The sequence below is a fragment of the Nannobrachium achirus genome (assembly GCF_963921795.1).
Source record: "Nannobrachium achirus genome assembly, chromosome: 17".
In the NCBI taxonomy this organism is placed as follows: Eukaryota; Metazoa; Chordata; class Actinopteri; order Myctophiformes; family Myctophidae; genus Nannobrachium; species Nannobrachium achirus.
This window is the reverse complement of record NC_137824.1, coordinates 34921136-34933322: the sequence shown is the minus strand read 5'-3', so window position 1 is coordinate 34933322 and position 12187 is coordinate 34921136. Positions and strand designations below refer to the sequence as shown.

At 44.8% G+C, this 12187-nt stretch overlaps 1 protein-coding gene across 1 annotated transcript in view; it reads left to right on the top strand.

Moving 5' to 3' along the window:
• ppp2r2ba (protein phosphatase 2, regulatory subunit B, beta a) overlaps positions 1–12187 on the top strand; it is a gene marked incomplete at both ends in the record, with an annotated part of 87113 nt that overhangs the window by 28982 nt on the left and 45944 nt on the right. The gene's annotated exons all lie outside the window — the stretch shown is intronic.

Genomic DNA, 12187 nt, shown 5'->3' with positions numbered 1-12187 from the left:
GGATCCCATATTGATGGCGTCAAATGCAGGGGGAAAAGGCGTGCCACCATGCAGTGGTCCACATGCATGCATGTACACAGCACACTTGCACATGTTACCAGGTATGGGTGCGGCATGTATGTGCGCACGCATGCACACACGCGTGCATGCACACACACACACACACACACACACACACACACACACACACACACACACACACACACACACACACATCTTTGTTTGGGTTCACTCTATGGTTTTCAATCCCTGAATACATTACTTAAAATGCTTGACATGAAAATAATGAAAATTATGACCTTTCATGCAAAAGAAGCTCCAGAAGGCAGATTTTAATTACGAAAATAAATCCTGAAAACAGTGTCCCAACTCCCTCTCTCTATCTGTCTCTCACCCTCTCCCTCCCCCCCTCTCTCTCACTCTCTCTCTCTCTCTCTCTCTCTCTCTCTCTCTCTCTCTCTCACACTCCCCTGTATGTACAGTATGTATGTATTTACGTACAGTATGTATGTGTGTAGTGTGTGCACATGCACACGCACGCACACACACACACACACACACACACACACACACACACACACACACACACACACACACACACACACACACACACACACACAGATATACTAGTCATAGTATTTTGACATTAATTAAATACAATATTTACTTTGGCCAGAGGGTGGTGCTATAAGATAATCTTCCCATGGTGTGCCCTGAACTATTGTATATCCATGTAATATACAGTATGTGTGATTATGTGATGAATATAAGTGAAACTGTACCCTGAAACTATACACACTGATGTACATGCATATGATACTTTAGAATACATATTGCAGTACCGGTATATTATATTAGATTGTGTTAGATATTTGAACAGAATTCAATCTTGTGTATTGTTTCCACTGTGTATATAATCCCTATGGGTAATCCATCCATCCATCTTCAAATGTGACAGATAATAGTCCGGATAAAAGAGTGGTTCTCAAAGTGTGGTCCGGGGACCCCCAGGGATCCTTGATGGGGTCACAGGGGGTCCCCAGAAAATAATTGGTAATACAGCATCACAGTTATTATACGCCTTTATCCAGTATGTTATAATATGTTGACTATTCAAAAATAGCAGATATACAAGCTCAAAGCATGAACATTTTTGAAAAATCTTGGAAGTGTTGGAAAAATGTTGAACAATGATGAATTTCTTAACACAAATCTTCTCTTCGTGGGGTCATGGCATAAAACATTTTCAGGTGGGGGTCCATGCATGGGCAAATATATAACAATTTGGTTGTCCTTGGTATGGAAACGTTTGAGAACTAACTAGAAGCATTGTAAGGTCAATCTGTCATTGTTTGATTTGATTTGATTTTTATATATTCTGCACATTTTTAAAAACAATACAATACAAATATTACACCAAAACAAAACAAACAAATGTATTATTCTTTTTTCCTCCTTTGCAGTCCAAAAAAGAATTAAAACCTGATAGAGAATAAAAACAATACGTGAAATACCATAACAAGATCACAGGTTAACCAGAACCTCCTTCAATTTGTTCTTGTATACGTTCAATGATGAGAGTTGTAAACCAGTAATAGTACCTCTGTATTTTAGGGAAAATTTACCTTGACTAGTATGGTAAAAAAAAAGAAAGAAAAAAAAGTGTTAACTCTGTTAAACCAGATTTATACTCATATGATGATGTTGTACGCTGAAAACATGCGATCTTTGCTTCATGACACATTGTGAGCTTGTAGATCTTCTATTTTCACTATACTTTTGTGAGACACTCTTGTAAGATGAAGTAGGAAAGTAAATGACAAAAACACTAACATTGAAATATGGAGATACAAGATTTCTGCCCGCCGGCAACAAAATAGTGCTTAAAATCTAGACATTATAGTGTGTGTGTGCGTGCGTGCGTGCGTGCGTGCGTGCGTGTGTGTGTGTGTGTGTGTGTGTGTGTGTGTGTGTGTGTGTGTGTGGCGTGAGGTCTGGGATTCTGAGCGTTATGTGAAGTTATGGACAGACCAATCTCTCCTCAGGTCTTCAGTGGGAGATGTTTTATCTGCGAGGTTATGAGTTATGCCAGCTCCATATGAGGCTGAACAGTAACAGCAAAGCCCTGTCCAAGTGACTGGCTGGCAGGATCAGACATATTGACCCGCTATGATTAAGAAAGCAGCATAAATTTATCCCCTCTGTCACAGGGGCTGATCCTACCCTATAAGCTCTTCTTGGAAGTGTGTGTGTTTGTGTGGCTGTGCCGTGCGTGCGTGTGCGTATGTATGCCTGCATGTGTGTGAATTGGTGTACTGTATGAGTCTGTGTATATATGTATTCCACTTGTGTTTTTTTTTTGGTGCGCAGTATGATTATATCTGGAATTTATATAGCACTTATCAAGATGCTTTTATTTTACAGTACGTGTGTGAGAGCCAGGGGAAATAGGGGCGAAAAAATAACAACTTTATTGGGGAAAAAACTCAAAGCAAATAAGCAAGTAAGATATAAGAATTAAAAGCAATAAAACACAAAAAAATAACACAAGTTGAAATCAAAGTCAGCTCGGAAAGGCGATTCTGAACAACATAGTGTCAATATACTGTCGTTTTTATGCATGTGATTGTGTATGTCTGTGTCTGAATGCGTGTGTGTGTGTGTGTGTGTGTGTGTGTGTGTGCGTGTGCGTGTGTGTGTGTGTGTGTGACAGCAGAGAGTGGAGGGACAGCTTGCCACCCTGTGGGCACCAGGACAGGGTCTATGTGTGATCCATGCTGGCTGGCAGCTGCTCTGCCAAATGGGATTTTCTTGGAGATTACAGCGTCTGAGAACCCTGGGCCACGCATGCATGTCTTTGTTATTTGTAGAGGGCTATTTAGAACTATTATTATTTAGCGTGGGTGTGGGTGTGGGTGTGGGTGTGAGAGAGAGAGAGTGAGTGAGAGAGAGAAAAAGAGTGACAGTGAGAGTGTGCATCTGTGAGAGAGGGGGAGAGAGAGAGAGAGAGACTGTACCAAGACATCAGAGACACATACTTCCCACAGATCATAACCACACAAGGCGAGTTTGAAAACATGACCAATGATGAAAAACTCCCATATCTGCTGGGTGAAGTACGACAATGTACAAACACATCAGCAAGATTTGTGAGCTGCTGTGATAGGAGAAGGATCTAAAAAATGGAACACAACCACCTTAAAGACTACCGATCATGGTGTACACAATACATCCTTGCACTGTCTGTCTGCATCAAGTAATCTCCATACATGAAAACTGTTCCACCCCCTTTAAATTGTACATATTTGATTGTATTATATTGATTGTATTGTACTGTGTACACTTATGCTTTGGCGATGCAAACGTATGTTTTCTCATGCCAATTAAGCCCTTTGAATTGAAATTGAATTGAGAGAGAGAGAGAGAGAGAGGGAGAGGGGGAGAGAGAGGAAGCCTCTTTAGCCGAGGTGCACAGAGAGCATGTTTCTTTGTCACTTGGGACTGGTTGCAACATGGTTGAAAGGCAGACTGGGGGGATGCTGGCTGGCAGGCTCTACCAGCAGAGAGGAGAGAGAAGGGGGGAAATGTTCAGCTGTGTGCATGGGGTGAAGCTCAGTTCATCATTGCTGGGTGTTGTACTGTGCACTGTACAGTATATGAACCATAGTAAGAAAGTAACAAATATATATATAATGATTCTTCATTACAAATTGATTTTCCATGTTTTCTCTTGCAAAGCCATATTATGCCATATCTCGCTCAGGCTGCCTGTATGCATTTAATAATAATATCGTCACTGTTGGGTGGAAACCTCGTATCTCCACGTTTCAAATGTGTACGTTCTTTCGCAAAGTAAAGCCCTGCTTCATCATACCAGGCTGTCGCACAAAAGTAGTGAAAACAGAAGATCTACAAGCACACAACGCCTCGCCGTGCGAGGCGTTGTGTGCTTGTAGATCGTCTGTTTTCACTAGTTTGAATCATTTTTAAATGATAAATGCAAAACGAAAGGTTTTGGACATACAAGGTTTTCACCTGACGACGACGATATACTTGATTTATTTGGCCGTTCATCCCTTTTGTGATTTTTTTTTTTTTTTTGTGAACTATTTTTACAGCAATAATAATAATCGTTATTATTATTATTATTACCCTTATTAGGGGAAAAGATGTATGGGTTAGGTCCATGATTTAAGGGAAATAAAATGCAAATGTATACAATATTTCAGAAACCTTATCCTCTCATGTTTATCTCTGTGTCTCTGAAGCAGCGGAGCTGACCATGGTGCTGAACTTGGGCAGGTATACATTGTGGATCAGTGCTGACCATGGTTCTGAAACATTTCAACCTGTGTTTACACGGGTACAGAAAACTCGCTTTCAATAGCAAAAATAGAAGATCTAGATTAAGCTCACAATGCATCGCAATGTGTCGCATCGTAAGCTTGTAGATCGTTTATTTTCACTATTGGGCATATGACAAAGTATAGGCTATAGGGCTTAAGTTGCTAACCTGCTTAACCTACTTTCCTTTAGCCTTTCTTTCGTCTGTCCACATAAATGAGAGTCCTGTGGACTAAATATAGCTCACTTAACTGTACATACAGCATTGACTGTACCTTGTACAGTGAATGTACGTTGAACATACGTCACCCAATTGTTGTCTTTTCGTCAGTACTTGTTTGAATTTAATAGACAGGCATAAAGAGACTGACAGCTTTTTGATTTAGGGACATTTATAGAAAGGAAACCCAACTTTTACGTTCTCAAAAGCGATTGTCTGTGCCCAGCCCATTAACCCTACTTGTAGAGAGTGCACAGAGACGTGCTTGAACCTGTATTGAGATGAACATGACAGAAATCACGACGTTAAGATCTTAATGGTCCAATTATGTAGACAGCTGTTGTGCTGCATTGCAATGCCAGTCCTTATGCAGTTTCCTAGCAACCAGTGAGCTACAGAGTTCTCCTTTTAAGTGGCGCCATTCCTCCCCGCGAGGAAATTCACATATTCACACATACAACATGTAAATGCAGGAATCCATGTATCGGTCCTCACCTCTAGGCATATAGATGCAGTATAGTGCTTGTTTCATGGCTCGCCATTATGTGGGAATAGAAAGGTCACAGTCTTTGTGAGTGTGTGTGCGTGTGCGCGTGTGTGCGCGTGCGTGCATGTGTGCGTTTATTCTCTCCACATTCTGTTAGGTGCTGCGAACCCTCAAGGTCCGCTTAGGTAAAATACCAACATGTCTTGCGCTGAAATAATTTTCGACTGATGAGTTATCATGCGAAACGTTCAGGACGAATCACTGCACATTCATTTTTCTTTTCAATTAATTCATTATCAAGGGAGACGGGGAGGTGGTGGTGTGGAGGGTGGGGGGAGGGAGAAAGAAGAGAGTGTGGGAGGGGGGGGGGGGGGGGGGTCTGTGTCTGTGGAGCAGTGGGGGCATTAGTCCCACACTGATGTAATTGGAAAGACACCAAGAGTAAAGCTCGTTGATTTAGGGACAGCCTCTGGGCTTGATTTAATGCCCTCTATCAAAACTATGCATCCATCTTTTTATCTCTCTCTCTCTTGAGCGCCGCGCTTTCTCTCTCTCATCCCCAGTGCCACCATTCTTCCTCCTCTGAAAACCCCCTCCCCCCATCACCACCTCCCACCCAGCCACTACACTACCATGCATCTCCATCTGTACTCCATTAACCAGAGCGGCAGCAGCACACATTGTGCAATATTTAGCGCCTGCAGGTTACACAGACTCTCGCAGCGCTGTCGTCGGTAACTGCAGCGTTTTACTGGTCGCTGTAAAAAAACGTCTTTATTTACACACTTTAAGTCTCACAAAGGTTAACGCATGAATATTGTAGAGCAGTGGTTCCCAAACCTTTTAGCTCAAGACCCAAAAGAGAAATTTAGATGTTTGCCCGGGACCCAAACTAGTGAAAATAGCAGATCTACAAGCTCACAACGCGGCGCGAAGCGACGTGTTGTGAGCTTGTTGATCGGCTATTTTCACTACTTCTTAAACATTTGTGTTCTAATTTATGGAATTTCTTAGATTTCTTCGTCAAAAATCATTGCATTTGTTTTTTAATCCATGAAAAACGTTGCTTATTTGGGATTTATTTAAAAAATGTTTTGAAATAATATGAATTAAAAACAAAATGTAGGAAACCAAAAAATAAAGGGACCCATGAAAACATTTCCACAGCCCACAAATGGGTCCCGACCCACACTGTTTGGGAAAGAGCGCTGTACAGGAACTTCCTCCAGAGGGGAGTGCATGGAGAAGGGTGGGGCCGACTGAGCAGGTGTATCCAGGCCGGGGCGTTCTGTCCACGGGGTTGGCCGATGCTCACTCCCCTGACAGATGGACGGCCAGGCCAATCCTATTACCGTGAGCTCCTCTTAATGCCACGGGTGGATTGTATGGCTAATGGAAGAGGCTAGTGGAGGTTTACAAAGAGAAGCTCGGGCTAGTGGCCGGTTATTGTGACGATTTGTTTGGCAACATGGAAGCGCTCAGATACCAGTAAACAGAGGGGATAGTGGCCCAGCTGGGAGATGGGAGCTGAGCCCATATCCTCAGCCACCCCCCAGCTATTTCCAGTATACCAGATTACAATAGCAGGACAAAGTCAAAGGTCCGTTTTGAATGTGTTTGAGTGTATGCCATAGTGGGTTGTAGCAGAATATGAAAGGAAATGCCAACTAGATAAGGCTTTACTGGATATTAAAGTTCATACGTTTTAATGGAATCGCAGAGGCCGGGTCAGTTCATATCTCTTCTGCCCTTTACAAAGATTCATTAACCAACATATAGAGCAGATGTGCTGCTCTATGGCCCTGCTTCTCAACGTGGGGCCCGAGGACCCCCACGGGGCCTTGAGGTGGTGACAGTCGGTCCTCAGCTAAATAATTGATAGTTAGGAGCCTTTATGGCGTGTAATCCCTAGAGTGTACAAATGGAACCAAACGGACCCTCCCAGAGGTAGATGAACACTAATACATATTAAAATGGCGGTCCTTGAAATAAAAAGGTAGAGGGAATCACTGCTCTATGGGATACAGTCAGTCCAGGACCCCCAAAGTTCCACACTTAAAATATCAGAGATGCGGCCAAAATATGATTACTGTTATGAGAGTCTTAAACAGAGTTCAGATTGATTTTCCTTTTTGTCATATTTCTTGGATAAACTGGCTGAAAAAAAAGTAATCAATACTTGATCCTATCAAACCAGCAGGCATAAGTCAGCGGTCAATATAGCACGCTGCAAATAGGAGATATGAACGTATTGAAATTATAGGCGCTGGCACTGGCTCAATGCTGTAGCATGACCCCTTCGCCGCCCTATTATACCATGTGTAATTTCTATATACCGTGGTTTGCACGTGTGCGGATGCACATGTAGCAGGTGTTGCGGGTGTGTGTGTGTGTGTGTGTGTGTGTGTGTGTGTGTGTGTGTGTGTGTGTGTGTGTGTGTGTGTGTGTGTGTGTGTGTGTGTGTGTGTGTGTGTGTGTGTGTGTGTGTGTGTGTGTGCGCGCGCGCGTGAGTGCGTGCGCGTGCTGCAGCTTGGTATGCAGGGAGCGTCGCAGGCAGCCTGTACTGTAGCCCCGACGCACGCCATCTCCGGGTCCAGGCAATTACCGCACATCAAGGCGAGCAATTGGGCGTGACTAAAATATCATGGCCATGTGATTGTCCCTATGTTTGGGCTTCTGCGGTCTAATTTAACCCACTTTGTCCACGCAATTGGGGTGAATTGAGGACACGCTCTCCAATTCCGGTGTCGTCCTGTGGGAGCGGCATGCAGCATGCAGGCAGCGTGTGACTGCGTGGTGACAGGGCCAGTGCTCTGGGAGATGGGATTTAATGGGCAGAGGAGAGGCGAGCTGCTGGACTGATGATTATCTGTCTCACTTCCATGTCACATGAACACAGTGTACCTACTGTACTACAGGGATGTGCAGAGAATGTTAGAGAGGCAGGGGCTGAAATTTCTAAAAGGGCCTTTTGGTGGAAATATTGAAAATAGCAGACCTCGGCTATTTTCGTTGCTTGATACCGAACTGAACCGAGCCTAATCAAGTCAACACTGATGTGGTGTACACTGTAGTGTACAGCCTGGATTTCTACATAGAGAGGGAGGGAGTTTGGACATGGCAATTCTCTTGAATGCTGCCGTTTAGGTATGGCATGGAAAAGGGGGCATTTGCATTTCTTTCACCATAGTAAAAACTGCATTATGGTTTGGAGAAGGCACTTTTTACAGATGGATAAAGGTGCAGGGGCTCAAGCCCCCTTTGATGTCTATGGTCATTTGGTCCTTCCCGATACCGATCCCGGTATTTTAAGCAGTATCGGCAGCTTTTCTGACAGCCTATCATCACTCTCTCCATCTCCTCAGTCCGCACAGAACTTGGTAAAAAAAGGTCTTCTCCTACTCTGCCCACCTCAACTTTGATTCCCTTTGAACATTTTAAACTTCTCTTGCAAAAGCAGCACATAGTCTTCAGAGTGGTGCGAGCCTGGGTTGTTTTGAATACAGTTCCCTTCTCAGTTCATACCTCCCCTCCATTGCTGGTGTCTGACAGCAATCTTCTGCCAGCAGGTGCATACCACAAAGGCCCTGAATGCGTCACGGGATCGAGTCCCGAATCCGACGACCTTTGCTGTGATTATGTCACTCCCCATCTCTCTCTCCCTGTTTCCTGTCTATGTCCTATAGTGTACGATCAATAAAGGCAGGAAAGACCCAAAAAAATATCTTTAAAAAAATAAAACAAAGGTTACTTTTTTTTAAATAGTGCAGTCAGTACCTTTGTGAGAGTACTTGGTGCATTATAGATAGCAGAAACTTGGGATCTTTGAAGTAAATCATCTAAGAATTGGAGTGCTGACCCGGGAGAGGGCGGTCGGGTCAAATAATCCCATGAAGGAAAGAAGCGCTGGTTTCAAATCAGCACTCCAGGATCTCAAAGATGTGTGTTGTTTCCTTTTTTCACGAGTCCAGGAGAGAGTGCTGGTGGGAGATTAGGTGGGGGGAGGAATGCAATGCGGAGGGAGAGAGAGATGGAGGGGGGGATAAAGAGGAAGGAGGTAAAGGGAGATGGGACAGAAAACAGAGCCTTGGCATAACTAGATGTTATTAGAGCCTCTGCATTGATCTCTGGCTTTGAGCAGCTTTTTCCATTCCTGTTCATTATACAGTCAAATCTCCCCCTGCCTTTTACTGACACCCTTGCCCTTCAACGCTGTTCCTGTCTGTCTGTCTGTCGGTCTCTCTTTCAATCACACACGCATGCGCGCGCGCGCACACACACACACACACACACACACACACACACACACACACACACACACACACACACACACACACACACACACACACACACACACACACACACACACACACACACACACCAGAGAATGTTTCCCTACCAGCACAAAGCAATTCCGCTGTGGAAATCGGAACAAATCTTGACTCTCTCGAGCGCGTGGCTTCATTCTGCGACTCTGTTAATACCATATTGTTTCACGGATTCCGTATCAATTCCATTTGGCCTCGTCACTCAAGTGTAACTCATCTTTAAGTCTTTTTATTTTTGTGGGAAAGGAGAGGCAAATCCCCTGTTTCTTTTGTCCCGGCAGATCCCTGTTTAAATATTGATAGAGATGAGAAGGAGGCAGTGGCCGCTCAGTCAGATCCGAGAGGTCAGGGATGGAAGCGTTTTTGCGCCGAGGATTTTTTTTTTCTGTTAATACGAGACGATGCAGAATCAGAGACCCTGCCTCCAAACGCTCCGGCACTCTTCATTATCCCCCCGCATTGATAATACCCCATAATATATTCAGATGCAGGTTGGAGGGTGATGGGGTGTAAAATAGCATGTTGTAGGAACTGGAAGCCCCCTGTTCCTGCTATGAGCAGCCCTGCCTCCCTCACAGCCAGATCCCCATTAGCAGTGGAGCAGGGGATTGTGTGTGCAAATGGGCCTGTGGATTAGAGCGCTAATGCTTTTAGGAGAGGAGAGGGGGGCTCCACAATCTCTTTATGGATGCAGTGTGTTTGTTGAGGCTCTTGGAAAGGGGAGAGAGAGAGATTCGGTCCCTTTGTGGAAGCGAACCGTTAAGGTGGAAGTGAGCACCAAGGATGCAGATACGCATCGACACAACATACAGATCACACACTCGATAGCCGTGTGCAGACTGTGCACACGCATACTTGCATGCAAACACACACACACTGAATATTATACATTTTATAATATGTCCATATGAGAGCCTGCTGTGTGTTGTTATTAAACTCAGCATGAAATGAGATTCTTCCAGAAAGACGCGCCGACGGCAGCCCTACTAATCTAATTAATCAGCGTCTGGCTTCTCCAATGGGCCTTATTCTTCTCACTCTCTGTCCTGTTCATATCCCTCCCTTCGACTTTCCTTTTCCCATCTCTCTCGCTCGCTCTCTCTCTCTCTCTCTCTCTCTCTCTCTCTCTCTCTCTCTCTCGCCCTGATTATTTTCGTGTTTCTATCCCAGTCTGATCCTCTGCAGCTCAGTCTCTTAATGCTTGGATAAAAGCAGATACTAAAATGTGCCGTGTCATGTGCTTCTCAAAACACTCTGTTAAAGAGCCTGTTGTTGCCGCCTTGTTTCCAGGAATAGCTCGGCTGTCTGTCTGTCTGTCTGTCTGTCAGGGGAGGAAACAGGAAGCTGTGGATGGGTCAGTGTGCAGAATGCCTCAGCAGCAATATGGAGGAATGAGATGTAGCCCAATGCAGTGCTTCTCAAGCATTTTCTTGGCAAGGACCCCCGAAATTGATATGCATTTGGCACATGGACCACCATCTGAAAAAGGTTTTGCGTCATGGACTCCCATAAGAAAAGATTTGCGTTAAAAGTGTAGCCTATGGCCTGGGCCACAGGGTAGTGGTCCAGGCACCGAGGCTAGTCACATTGTGAGCTTGTAGATCAGCTATTTTTGTACATCTGATGTGGATAAAGTGGTTGAACTTATTTTGATGCTATATTTACACATTTTGCTCAGGACCCGCAGGAACCCCCTCAAGGACCCCTGGTGGTCCCCGGACCACACTTTGAAAACCTGAATAGTCTAATGAATTGATCAGCCGTGAGCAAGCTGCCTCAAAGCCAAATAGAAAGTCATAAACAAAAGCTTGTTTGCTGGTCACCGACTCCTAATGATGGCCAATATTATTATGATGGGTGGAATGAGCATCACATTGGCTGCTTATCATTTCTTATCATTTCATTTCCAGGCAGGCAACATGGGAGGGGCCCCTCTGTTGAGTGTAACTCCCATAGCCCAGAGGTATAGTCAGGCTGTGATTCGCTAGTTGGTTGCTAGGCAGCTGATGCGATTAGGCAACATCGTTCCAGGCAGCTTGTACTCTCTCTGTGCACCGCAGTTACACTGAGAGACAAATAGCCTAAAAATAGTGGGTTTGTTTCTCTGTGATTCTGTGTGTGAAGAGGTTGGCTATAAACCTTCACAATTCAACGTCGTTGACAACAACACTGGCCCCAGAGGCGTCAATTGGGTATGGCAGCTGCCATACATTGGCTACAGGGGAAAAACAATAAAATGTACTTCTTAAAATACTTTCATCATGCCTGTTGCTAAGGTATGGCAACATGACTGGTATCTTGCACGCGCATGTGCAAGACACCAGTCATGTTGCCATACCTTATCTGTTGCCACTGCATGGCCCTGAGGGATTGGAACGGTTGTAGATGTGATTGGCTGGGTTGGTTGCCAGGGCAACCACGGCCTCTCTCCGGGCCATGGGACAGAGACTAGCAGGGTTTGAAGCGCGTCTCCACGGACGGAGCGTCTCTCCTTCTCTGCGCGCGTCTCTCTGCAGTGAGTCAGCTGAGAGGCAATCAGACAGGTCCGCTCAAGACCCGGACCAGGAGGACGGAGCACCGGGACGGGACTGAACTGAACCAGAGGAGATCCACTATACGCGCACAATCTCACTCTCTGGGAATACTGAAGAACTAGATTGAGGAAAAAGCTTGTTGCCGCATAATCCCACCCGCCCGCCCCACCGGTTTTTTGGGAAGAGGGAGGAAAAGAAATACACACTCAAGCCTGCCTGCCTAAACTCCAATCCTCCACGAGAGATTTATTCCATTGCTGCGGGTTCACCTATC